The sequence below is a fragment of the Mobula birostris genome, chromosome 24 (genome assembly GCF_030028105.1).
Source record: "Mobula birostris isolate sMobBir1 chromosome 24, sMobBir1.hap1, whole genome shotgun sequence".
NCBI lineage: Eukaryota > Metazoa > Chordata > Chondrichthyes > Myliobatiformes > Myliobatidae > Mobula > Mobula birostris.
The window spans coordinates 59,368,956-59,381,074 of record NC_092393.1 but is presented as its reverse complement, the minus strand read 5'-3'; the positions used below and the strand labels follow the sequence as shown (position 1 = coordinate 59,381,074).

At 45.6% G+C, this 12,119-nt stretch overlaps 1 protein-coding gene across 1 annotated transcript in view; it reads right to left on the bottom strand.

Moving 5' to 3' along the window:
- rhbdl3 (rhomboid, veinlet-like 3 (Drosophila)) overlaps nucleotides 1–11,299 on the bottom strand; it is a 39,444-nt gene extending 28,145 nt beyond the window's left edge. Inside the window, exons 1-2 of the mRNA XM_072242684.1 lie at nucleotides 11,238–11,299; nucleotides 7,455–7,613 (exon numbers count right to left, since the gene is read on the bottom strand). The gene's annotated coding sequence lies outside the window, so the exon portion shown is untranslated. The remainder of the gene's footprint in view (nucleotides 1–7,454; nucleotides 7,614–11,237) is intronic.
- Nucleotides 11,300–12,119: the final 820 nt, after the last annotated feature.

Sequence of the window (12,119 nt, the reverse complement as noted above, 5' to 3'; positions counted from 1 at the left end):
TATTTCTTTAATACAGATTTGAAGCTGCCTTGAAGAACTTTTATACACTATATAGAAACAAAAAGATATGGGTTAACTTTTTCTATTTGAATCTCACAATAAATGTTCAGGTTGGCAGGGGAGGAACATCTGTCCCACAGGAGGTGTAAAATGCTCCCTCCCTCCACGAGCCTGCAGGTCACCCTTGGGCAAGGTGTAGCACCTGCTTTGCCCCCTCAAGCAGGGTCACGTGAAGCCATGGGAGCAGGTGGTGGATGGTCGTACGAGCAGCCGGTGCAGATCACAAGTGCTGGTTATGCGACCACTGACACCAGGCAGACAACTTCTGAAGAGTATTGGTAATGGCTTGTAAAGACACTGCCCAGAAGACAGCAATAGCAAACTACTTCCATAGAAAAATTTGCTGAGAAAAATCATGGTGATGAGACTATGAATCACCCACATGGTATGACACAGCACATAATGATGATGATGAATATAATTTCCTATACAAGTATTGTTGGCAGAATCTCAGATGATAACTAGGAGGTGTACAGGAGGGAGATATACCAGCTGGTTGAGTGGTGTCACAGCAACAACCCTGCACTGATTGGTCAGTAAGACCAAAGAACTGTTTGTGGACTTTAGAAAGGGTAAGAGGAGGGAACACATACCAGTCCTCATCCAGGGATCAGAAATGGAAAGCATGAGTGACTTGAAGTCCCTAGGTCTCAATATCTGTGAGGACATAACCTGGACCCAACATATTGCTGCAGCTACAAAGAAAGCACGACAGCGGCCATATTTCATTATGAGTTTGGGGAGATTTGGTATGTCACCTTAAACACTTGTATATTTCTACAGATGTATTGTGGAGAGCATTCTAAGTGGCTGCATCACTGTCTGGTGTGGGGTGGGGGGCACGGTTGTTACTGCACAGGACTGAAGTCAGCTGCAGAGTTGTAAACTCAGTCAGCTCCATCATGGGCACTCGCCTCTGTAGTATCCAGGGCATCTTCAAGGAGCAGATCCTCAAAGAGGCAGCTTCCATCATTAAGGACCCCCACCACCCAGGACATGCCCTCTTCTCATTGTTACCATCAGGAGGGAGGGACAGGAGCCTGAAGGCACACACTCAACGATTCAGGAACAGCTTCTTCCCCTCTGCCATCTGATTTCTGAATGGACATTGAACCCATGAACAATACCTCACTACTTTTTCATTTCTATTTTTGCACTAATTATTTAATTTATATATATATATATATATTTAATGCAATTCACTGTTTTTTCATATATATATATATATATATATGTGTGTGTGTGTGTGTTTCTGTGTGTGTGTGTATGTGTGCGTATCGCATTGTACAGCTGCCACAAGGACAACAAATTTCACAACACATGCCGGTGATATTAAACCTGATTCTGGCTTCCTCAAGAGGCTAAAGAAACTCCGCATGGCTCCATCGAGCACCATAGACCGCTTTCTGTCTGGATGCAAGATGGCCTGGTCAGCAGACGACTGTAAGGAACTGCGGAGAGCTGTGCCCACAGTTCGGCACATCACGGAAACTCTGTGGGCATCGTCTTTGCTTCTCGCTGCCTCACAGAGCAGAAGGATTTGAACTGCTCCTTGGGAAAGCTGCTACAGTTTATATCTGCTTCCCTCAGCGCTCAGGTAATGCACCTTCACAGAAAGCAGCCACACGACAGGATCTAATCAATTCTACACTCCGCATCTGAGTGCACTGCTGCCCCACAGGAAGTGAACATGAGCTCATCTGTTTACGTCTGAAATATGACACAGAGCAGCACAGTCAAAGAGGTTTGTCTCTTGTGATTCTATTAAATATGATCAGGTTCATTAACCCATCAAAAGAGGAATTATGTCTCAGTGCCACAGAGATTTAAGACAATGAATATCTGGGTGAGTTACAGAGGGGAGCGGGCAGTTTAAATGCTTCAGCACTGACCAGATGACCGAAGGGCCTGTTTCTGTGCTGTGATTTTCTTTGACCCTATGACTTCTGTCAGTCAATGGGTTTGGAGGGTTAATATAAAATAACAGATACACACATGAGATTTAAACTCCAAGGGGACCACAAACTTGTCGTAGGGTTTGGAGGCTTGCGTGCTCAGTGACCAGGGGAGCGACGTTGGCTGGAGTCTTTGGCTCTTGGTAGGGTCACCCATGCCGAACAGGTCAAAGGGTAGAGGTCAGACTACAAGTGGCCCACCATCCCTCCAGGTTTGGGGGTTCAGCTCAGGGCTAACAATCCTGACTGGTAAAAACAAAATGGAAACAGCAATGAAGAATCCTTCTACGTCTGAGTGCGACGGTATTCCTGAGTCTCCACCCGGGACTAGCATGACTGACAGTGGTGAAAACTGAGAGGGAGCTACTGACATGATGAAGGAAGCTCTGATCACCACCAGAGATGAAGGACCTTCATTGCTGCCTTAATCACCAGCGGTGTTACGGATAGTAAATAAACACATTTGGCTTAAAGGGTGTAATCTAATTAAGAGGTTCAGGCATTTTGTACATACAGTAACAGCTCCTGGGAGTCTAGTTATAAGCTAGAATGAGGGGGGATTTGATGGAGGTATACCAAACTGTAGGATAGACCTCCTACAGTTGGTGACGTGCTCGGACTCAGCAGCTTCCACAGGGCCAAACAACAGTGCTATTGTCTTTTTAAAATGCATTTATTATGATTGCAAGACCCTGCTGGAGATTAATAACTTAAAGAACCGTGGGTCTTCCCCATCACTGAGTTCTGGCCGGTGGAGAAACTGAAGGTGCTGGACTTGGTGCGGATCGTGCCGCTGTCTGTATCAGGGAGGCGTTGGGGGGAGTTGGTGCGCGAAGGCGATGTGCAATCGAACAGTGAGTGATCACCTTGGTCACCTTTATTGTGATCACAAGACCCTGTTGGACATTGTTAATGTGGAATGCTGCAAGTTCGATTCACTGATTTACTGGCGGACAGTGGGGGAACTGTGTAGCCTCAGTCGTAACGATGACTAGGCCTCAAGCCGCGGTGTTGCCTGTCTACAGCTGCCCAGGAGAGAAGCTTTGGAGTTGGTACGCTCCACAGGAGTGCTGGTGGCCGTGTGGTGTGGTGTCCAAGCTGGAGTTGGTGCTGCCCCCTAGTGTTCGCTCGGCAGAAGACAAGACGTATTGTGTTTGACTGCAGACAGCTGCAACATTCATGGGCTCAGGGACCTGGACTATATTTTTTTTGTGTCACTGTATTTTACTGATATCTTATATGTGCTATATGTTCCTTGTGGTATGTATGATTGTTGGTGATATGTTTTGGCCCTTGGCCCTGGAGTAACGCTATTTTGCCTGGCTGTATTCAATGACAATTAAACTTGAACATGACCTTTTCCACTGAGGTTGGATGAGATGAACACTAGAGGTCTTAAGAGTGGAAGGTCAAATACTTAAGAGGAAGGAACCTGAGGAGGATGATCAGTGGAATGAGCTGCCAACGCAAGTGGTGCTCGGGAACTCGACTTCAACATTTAAGAGCAGTGTGGATAAGTACATGAATGGGAGGGATATGGAGAGCCATGGTTCAGGTGCAAACTGATGAGAATAGGCAGAATAACAGTTTGGCACAGACTAGATGGGCTGAAGGGCCTGTTTCTGTGCTGTAATATTCTATGACTCTATGGAATCTAATCAAAGGATTTGGGGTGTGTGTGTATTACACACACACACACACATATATGTGTGTAGAATGATAGATATTTTTGAATGAATTACATAGATATTTATTATTCTATATATTATTCTGGAATCTAATCAAGCGGTTATACGCTCCGTGACCACTTTATTAGGTTCCTTCTGTACTTAGTGAGGTGGCCACGAAGTATATGTTTGTGACCTGCTGCTGCTGTAGTCAATCCACTTCAAGGTTCAACACGTTGTGCATTCAGAGATGCTCTTCTGCACATCACTGTTGTAACACGTGGTTATTTGAGTTACTGTCACCTTCCTGTTAGCTTGTTTTTTTTTTTGAACCATTGCATGTAAACTCTGGAGACTATTAAACGTGAAAATCCCAGGAGATCAGCAGTCTTTGAGATACTCAAACCACCCTGTCTGGCACCGGCAATCTTTCCACAGTCGAAGTCACTTAGATCACATTTCTTTCCAATTCTGATGTTTAGTCTGAACAACAACTAAATCTCTTGACCATGTCTGTGTGCTTTTATGCATTGAGTTGCTGCCATATGATTGGCTGATTAGATATTTGCATTAGCGAGGTGTACAGGTGTACCTAATAAAGTGGCCACTGAGTAACAGATACTCAGGAGTGAGTGATAGGCTGAAATCTAATCAAGAGATTCAGTATTTTATATACAGTGGATTCTGGTTACTTGGAACACATTAGGACCAGTGCCTTTCGGCCCAATTAAGCATCTGTCCCATTTAGCCAAACTTTCAAGTTAAAAAGGTATAAAAAGACAAAATACTGTTTAACTGAGTAAGAAATTGTGTATTTAAATGAAATACAGAACAAATTAGAATACTACCAATACTGTGACAGCAACATAAAACTGTGTATTAGTTCCTAATGGTTATCGATGGAAGAATTCAGTGTAGGCTGCCGTTCTTTGATTGACTGCGAATGAACGCAGCAACATGGATGCCTAGTGCAGATAATTGACTGCCTTCATACAATGCTTCTGATGATTACGGCTTCCAAATCTCATTTTCATTGTAACATTCAAAATGACTGTTGATACTTCCAAATTCTTCATATTTCCTAACGCATTGAAGTAGTGAAATTGTTTCATTTTCACTCCCAGGTGCTCCTGGCATCTCCAACTCTGAAATCTTGAAACTGCAGTGAGCAAAACAGTTCTGAATTGTCTTACTGCTTATTTCTCACCAACTATTAGTGACAAAAATCACTGCTTTTTGAACAGAAACACACGTAATGGACACTACTTTAAAACTGTTTGCTCTAAGCATAATGTAGTCTAATAGCCACACTAAGGCACACGACTGACACTAGTTAAAAACTGTTAACCATCTCCTGACCCATCCTGTCAATAGTGTCCCAAATAACCAAAGGGAACCCCTGCTACTTTCACAATTAGTTTTTGTTCTTTAAAAGTTTTCTCAAATGAGCGGCTGAATCGATTAACCGATGGCCCAATTAACTGGAATCCATAGTATTGAATGAGAGAGATCAAAGAGAATTACAGGCTGGAAACTAATCAATGGGTTCAGAAGGTTTATATATAGAATGGCAGATGTACAGGAGTGAGTTACAGGCTGGAATCTGATCAGAGGTTTTGAGGGGTTATATATAGAATAACAGATTCTGCAAGATGGGTGACAGGTTGGAATCTAATCCCGGGATTTGGGTGGGGGGGGTGTAAGAGATGGACCTTGACCAGCAGAGATTCAATTTCACCTTCCATGTGTTGGATTAGAGCATAAATTGTTAGTTTCCTCGTAATTTCAATGTTCCTATGCTTGCTTGTGTTTTTATATAATCATACATACACTTGACGGCCACTTTATGGGCGACTTTGACCGTGTAATGATTGTTGGTGCCAGACAAGGTGGTTTGAGAATCTCAGAAACTGTTGATTGTGTGAAATTTTCTTTTTTTTTACTTTCCAAATCTCTTTATTATTATTAACCAAAATTAACACGAGTACATCGAAGTAAGAAACACTTACAATGATTCAAGAAAAAAATACATTATTTTAAAGATTGAAAAAAATTTTGGTGATTAAAAAAAACCCTACTAAGCAAGAAAAAGTGGGGGGAAAAAAACAGAAACCCCATTAGGTGTTCAACCCCGGAGCCGTGCGTCATACAAAAAGCTTCTAAAGATAAACATCAAACCGCCAGCAAGTAAAAAAAAATGTACCAAAAATTTACAATTAGATTGTGGAGGAAATCTATCAATTAACTCAATTGATAATAACGAGCAAATGAACCCCACCTTTTCTCAAAATCAAGCATAGGTTCAAAGGTCCGACCTCTAATTTTCTCTAAACTAAGACATAGCATCACTTGAGCAAACCATTGTGACAAAGTGGGAGCTGATGTATCCTTCCACTTCAACAAAATGGCCCTCCTAGCTATCAATGTAACAAATGCAATAACATGTTGGTCAGACACAGAGATACCACAGATACTTTGAGGAATTATTCCAAAGATCACAGTTAATTTATTAGGTTGTAAATTAATTTTAAGTGCTTTGGAAATTGTCCAAAAAACTGACTTCCAGAACTGTTCCAGTATAGAACAAGACCAAAACGTGTGTCAGTGTAGCTGTCTCAGTTTTACATCTATCACAATGACTATCAACATTAGGAAATATTTTAGAGAGTCTCTCCTTCGTCAAATGGTAACGATGTACAATTTTAAATTGAATCAATGAATGACTAGCACAGATTGAAGAAGAGATTGTCTGGGATTTTCACGCACAACAGTCTCTAGAGTTTACAGAGAACGGTGTGAAAATCAAAACAAAAAACATCACGTGAGCGGCAGATCTGTGGGTGAAAAGACCTTGTTAGTGAGAGAGGTCAGAGGAGAATGGCCAGACTGGTTCAAGCTGACAGGAAGGTGACAGTAACTCAGATAGCCACGTGGTCTCTGAACGCACAACACGCCAAACCTTGAAGTAGATGGGCTACAGCAACAAAAGACGACAAGCACACTGTGCACTCACTGGCCACTTCATTAAGTACAGGAGGTACCTAATAAAGGTGGCCACTAAGTGGTTATGTACTGCAATTGTTCAGTGAATTTTTCAGTGACTCTATAACGTATTCTGTATTTTTCTTGGCAAAACACACAAAATGCTGGAGGAACTCAGCAGGCCAGGCAGCATCTATGGAAAAAAGTACAGTTGACGTCTTGGGCCGAGATCGTTCGGCATTTTGTGTGTGTTGCTTGGATTTCCGGCATCTGCAGATTTTCTCCTGTATTTTTCTAGAAGCTTCTTCGCTTTTCTGCAGCAGGTGTCATGCCACTTGAATCTAGCTATTTCACAGGTTATTTGTTGTCGAGGGGCGTCTTGTTATCTTTTTTTTATCTTTGACAATGAACTCAATAAGCAGTGGTAAACAACAGGTTGCATGCTTCATTCCTGACATCTGAACCTCCGGATCAGAAGATCACTGGGATCCGACATGTGGGATGTGGGATTGTGGTCAGAGGATCTGATGCCCCTTGGAACTGAGTGACTGGCCGGTCCATTTCAGAGGTTTGGTAAAAGTCAGCCACTTCGAAGATGGTTAGCAGTCGCACATGGTCCATACAAAGTAAGGGAAAACACAGGAAAACTCCCGATCTGCCCCTGACCCCACCAGCCTACCCGCCCCCCCCCCATCAATACAAGGTGGTATCACATAATTTCAGAGACACGGATTCCATCCCACATCCCAGCCTCCGCCGAAGGCCCCCCCCACCCCGCCACCCCACTCACCAGGTTGACAAAGTCCTGGTAAGAGATGCCGCTGTCCGAGCTGCCGTCCGCCAGCGCCAGGAGTACCTCCAGCTTGTGTGGTTCCAGCTCCGAGCCGCGAGCGTGCAGGAGATCCCGGAACTTTTCCGCACTGATGTAGCCTGTGTTTGCCGGGTCAAACTGCGGAGATAACAAAGAGGACGAGCAGTGCACAAAGGCAATTGGAGAACCAGCGTAGACCTTAAGACCTTAGGCCATTCAGCCCATCAAGTCTGCCCTACCAATCCATCGTCTGATTTATTATCCCTCTCAACGCCAATTTCCTGCCTTCCCTCCATAACCTTTGATGCTCTTACTAATCTAGAACCTGCCGAAGGGTTTCGGCCCGAAATGTGGACTCTACTTTTTTCCCATAGAAGCTGCCTGACCTGCTGAGTTCCTCTAGCATTTTGTGTGTGTTGCTCGGATTTCCCGCACCTGCAGATTTTCTCTTGTTATGTGATCTAATCTAGAACCTATCAACCTCCACTTTAAATATACCCAATGACTTGGCCTCAACAGCAATCTGTGGCAGTGAATTCCAGAGATTCACCTCCCTCTGGCTAAAAAAAAATCCTCCTCATCTCCATCTGAGACTGTGTGCTCTCATCCTAGACTCTCCCACTCTGTCTAGGCCTTTCGGTATTCAGTAGGTTTAAATGAGATCCCCCCTCATTCTGCTAAACTCCAGTGCGTCGAGGACCAGAGCCATCATTCACTCCTCGTACATTAACCCTTTCATTCTCGTGATCATCCTCTCCAATGCCAGCACATCTTCTCTCAGTTAAGGGGCCCAAAACTGCTCACAATAATTTAGTACAGCCTAACCAGTGCCTTATAAAGCCTCAACATTACGTGCTTGTTTTAATATTCTGGTCCTCTGGAAATTAATGCTAATATTGCTTTTTTCCTTCGTTAGCTGGTCAGCATGGCTGGGTTGGGCCGAAGGGCCTGTTTCTGTGCCAGTTCACTTGATGACGAAGGCACGGCTGAGCTACCAACAGCACAAACCCAACTAGCCTCCCTGACCCCTTGAGTACAGAACAAGGGCCAGGGAAGTGGCCACCCACAGAGGTGCATCACCCTTGACCTTGACGGGGGGGGGTCAGAGGTCAGCTGCTCTCAAGGAAAGGAATTCTTGCTCCGCTCTTCCTTAGTTAGCTGATGCAACAATGTGAGTAAAGGTTGAGCAAACCAGGGCTTTTCTCTTCGGAGCGAAGGAGGTGATAGAGGTGTGTAACGCCCTGGTTAAGCTTTTACTCCTAATGCTGTAGGGTATTTAATCGCTTTCTGCAGAAGCAGTGTGTCCTGCTGATCACAAACAAGAGAAGATCTGCAGATGCTGGAAATCCAAGCAGCACACACAAAATGCTGGAGGAACTCAGCAGGCCAGGCAGCATCTATAGAAAAGAGTACAGTCGATGTTTCGGGCTGAGACACTTCAGCAGGACTGGAGAAAAAAAGCTGAGAAGTAGATTTAAAAGGTGGGGGAGTGGAGGGAGAAACACAAGGTAATTAGTGAAACCGGGAGGGGAGGGGTGAAGTAAAGAGCTGGGAAGCTGATTTGTGAAAGAGATACAGGGCTGGGAAAGGGGGAGTCTGACAGGAGAGGACAGAAGGCCACAAAAGAAAAGGGGGGGGAAACCACAGGGAGGTGATCGGCAGGCAAGGAGATAAGGTGAGGGGGGAAAGGGGATGGGGAATGGTGAAGTGGGGGGCATTACCGGAGGTTCAAGAAATCGATGTTCACGCCATCAGGTTGGAGGCTACCCAGACGGAATATAAGGTGTTGTTCCTCCAACCTGAGCGTGGCCTCATCTCAACAGTAGTGGAGACCGTGGATAGACATATTGCAATGGGATTGGGAAGGGGCCTTCCTCACCACAGACTCAACCTGCAAATTAACCTTTTGGGAATCCTCCCAAGTCCCTTTGCACCTTGGATTTTTGAATTTGCTCTCTATTTAGAAAATAGTCTACGCTTTTATTTCTTCTACCAAAGTGCATGACCATATATTTCCCGACATTGTATTCCATTTGCCACTTCTTTGCTTATTCTCTAAATCTGTCTAAGTTCTTCTGTAGACTCCCTCCTTCCTCAACACTACCTGCATCTCTATCTATCTTCATATTGTCTGCAAACTTGGCCACAAAGCTATCAATTCCATCATCCAAATCATTGACATATAATGTAAAAGGAATCGGTCCCAACACAGACCCCTGTGGAACACCACTAATCACCGGCAGCCAGACAGAAAAAGCTCCCTTTATTCCTACTCTTTACCTCCTGCCAACCAGCCAATTTTCTACCCCTATCTGGGGCGGGGGGGGGCAATCAATCGATGGCCCAATTAACCAGACCATTTTCCTGCTGTAACTTACAGTATTTTTATGTACTGCTGCCGCAGAACAACACATTCCGTGATATATCAGGGATAATAAAGCTGATTCTGATTGTGACAAGTTGAAGGGCTTTGAGAGTGAAGCCTGGTTTAACTGGGACGCCAGGAAGGGCAGTGACGAGAGGGACAGTGGGTGACGGGGCCCAGGGGATCTGAGACGGAGGATAAACAGTGGGAACGGGCAGGAGAACAGCAGATCGGTGTCGGACTAAAAGTGACATGGAGGAGAGAGTGGGGCACTAGGCCCGGGCCAAATGTTTGTATTTGTTCTGTCTGCCGAAGCCGATCTCGGCTCAGCAGATGTTGGAGGATTTGCTGTCTTTGGGCGACCGATTCAAATGCAAATCACCAGCTGCCAGTCTTTGTCTGCCTCTGCCTCCAGGGGTTGTGACGGGGCAGGAAAAGCCAGGGGCCACACGAGGGGGGGCTCTTTAATCTGACTCACTCCGCCATGAAACCATGGCAAACCGGCAGGTCCCAGCTCTGCGTTGGAATTGTGCAACAGGTTGGGGAAGGGGGAAGAACTGACCACCTGGGACAGCATATACTCACTACCCCGTCTGTCCCCACCACCCCTGTGTACACCCACCACCCTGTGTATACCGACCATCCTTGTGTATACACCCACCACCCCTGTGTACACCCACCACCCTGTGTGTACCAACCATCCTTGTGTATACACCCACCACCCCTGTGTGTACACCCACCACCCCTGTGTACACCCACCACCTCTGTGTACACCCAACCCTGCATGTATACACCCACCACTCGTGTGTACACCCACCTCTGTGTACACCCAACCCTGCATGTATACACCCACCACTCGTGTGTACACCCACCTGTGTGTACACCCAACCCTGCGTGTATACACCCACCACTCGTGTGTACACCCACCTCTGTGTACACCTAACCCTGCGTGTATACACCCACCACCCCGTGTATACCAATCATCCTCGTGTATACACCCACCACCTCTGTGTACACCCATCACCCCTGGTACACCCACCACCCCATGTATACCGACCATCCTCGTGTATACACCAAACTACCCATGTGTACACCCACCACCCTGAGTATACCGACCATCCTCGTGTATACACCCACCACCCCTGTGTACACCCACCACCCTGTATACACCCACCACCCGTGTGTACACCCACTACCCTGTCTGTACCCACCACCCCAAGTGTACTCATTGCCCCCGTGTGTACCCACCACCTCGTCTGTACCCACCCCTCCCATCTGTCCTCATTGCCCTGTATATGCTCACTACCCTCTGTGTAAAGAATTGTCCTCTTTAAGTCTCTGCCTCTCACCTGTATGTCTGAACTCCCCTACCCCCATGGCAATCATGGTTTTTATACCTTGGTAAGGTCACCTCTCAGTCTCGTACACTCCAAGGAATAAAGTCCCAGCCTACAGAACCCCTCCCTGAAAGTCAGACCTTTGAGTCCTGGCAGTATCTCGTAAATTTTCTCTGCACCTTTCCAGCCTAATGACATCTTTCCTACAACACAGTGAGTAAAACATGGCGGCTTTTACAGTGGCAACAAGATAAAGTATTTCCGCATATACACACACACACACACACACACAAACATTTTCCCTTCCACTGCAAGGGCAATAGGCCTATGTTTAAAAAAGTTCACCTTTTAATAAAGTTTCTTTGCACGCCTCCGACGGATGGAAGCCAGTTTTGTTGCCAAGATCGCTTCCTGCCCTACACTCATCTCCCTGTCGGATGACAACCTCAATATACAAACACTGTACACAGAAATCCCAGGACACACTGTACACAGAAATCCCAGTACACAAACACTGTACACAGAAATCCCAGGACACAAACACTGTACACAGAAATCTCAGGACACAAACGCTGTACACAGAAATCCCAGGACCCACTGTACACAGAAATCCCAGGGCACACTGTACACAGAAATCCCAGTACACAAACGCTGTACACAGAAATCCCAGGACACACTGTACACAAAAATCCCAGGACACACTGTACACAGAAATCCCAGGACACAAACACCGTACACAGAAATCCCAGGGCACACTGTACACAGAAATCCCAGTACACAAACACTGTACACAGAAATCCCAGGACACACTGTACACAGAAATCCCAGTACACAAACACTGTACACAGAAATCCCAGGACACAAACACCGTACACAGAAATCCCAGTACACAAACACCGTACACAGAAATCCCAGGGCACACTGTACACAAAGACTGAACCA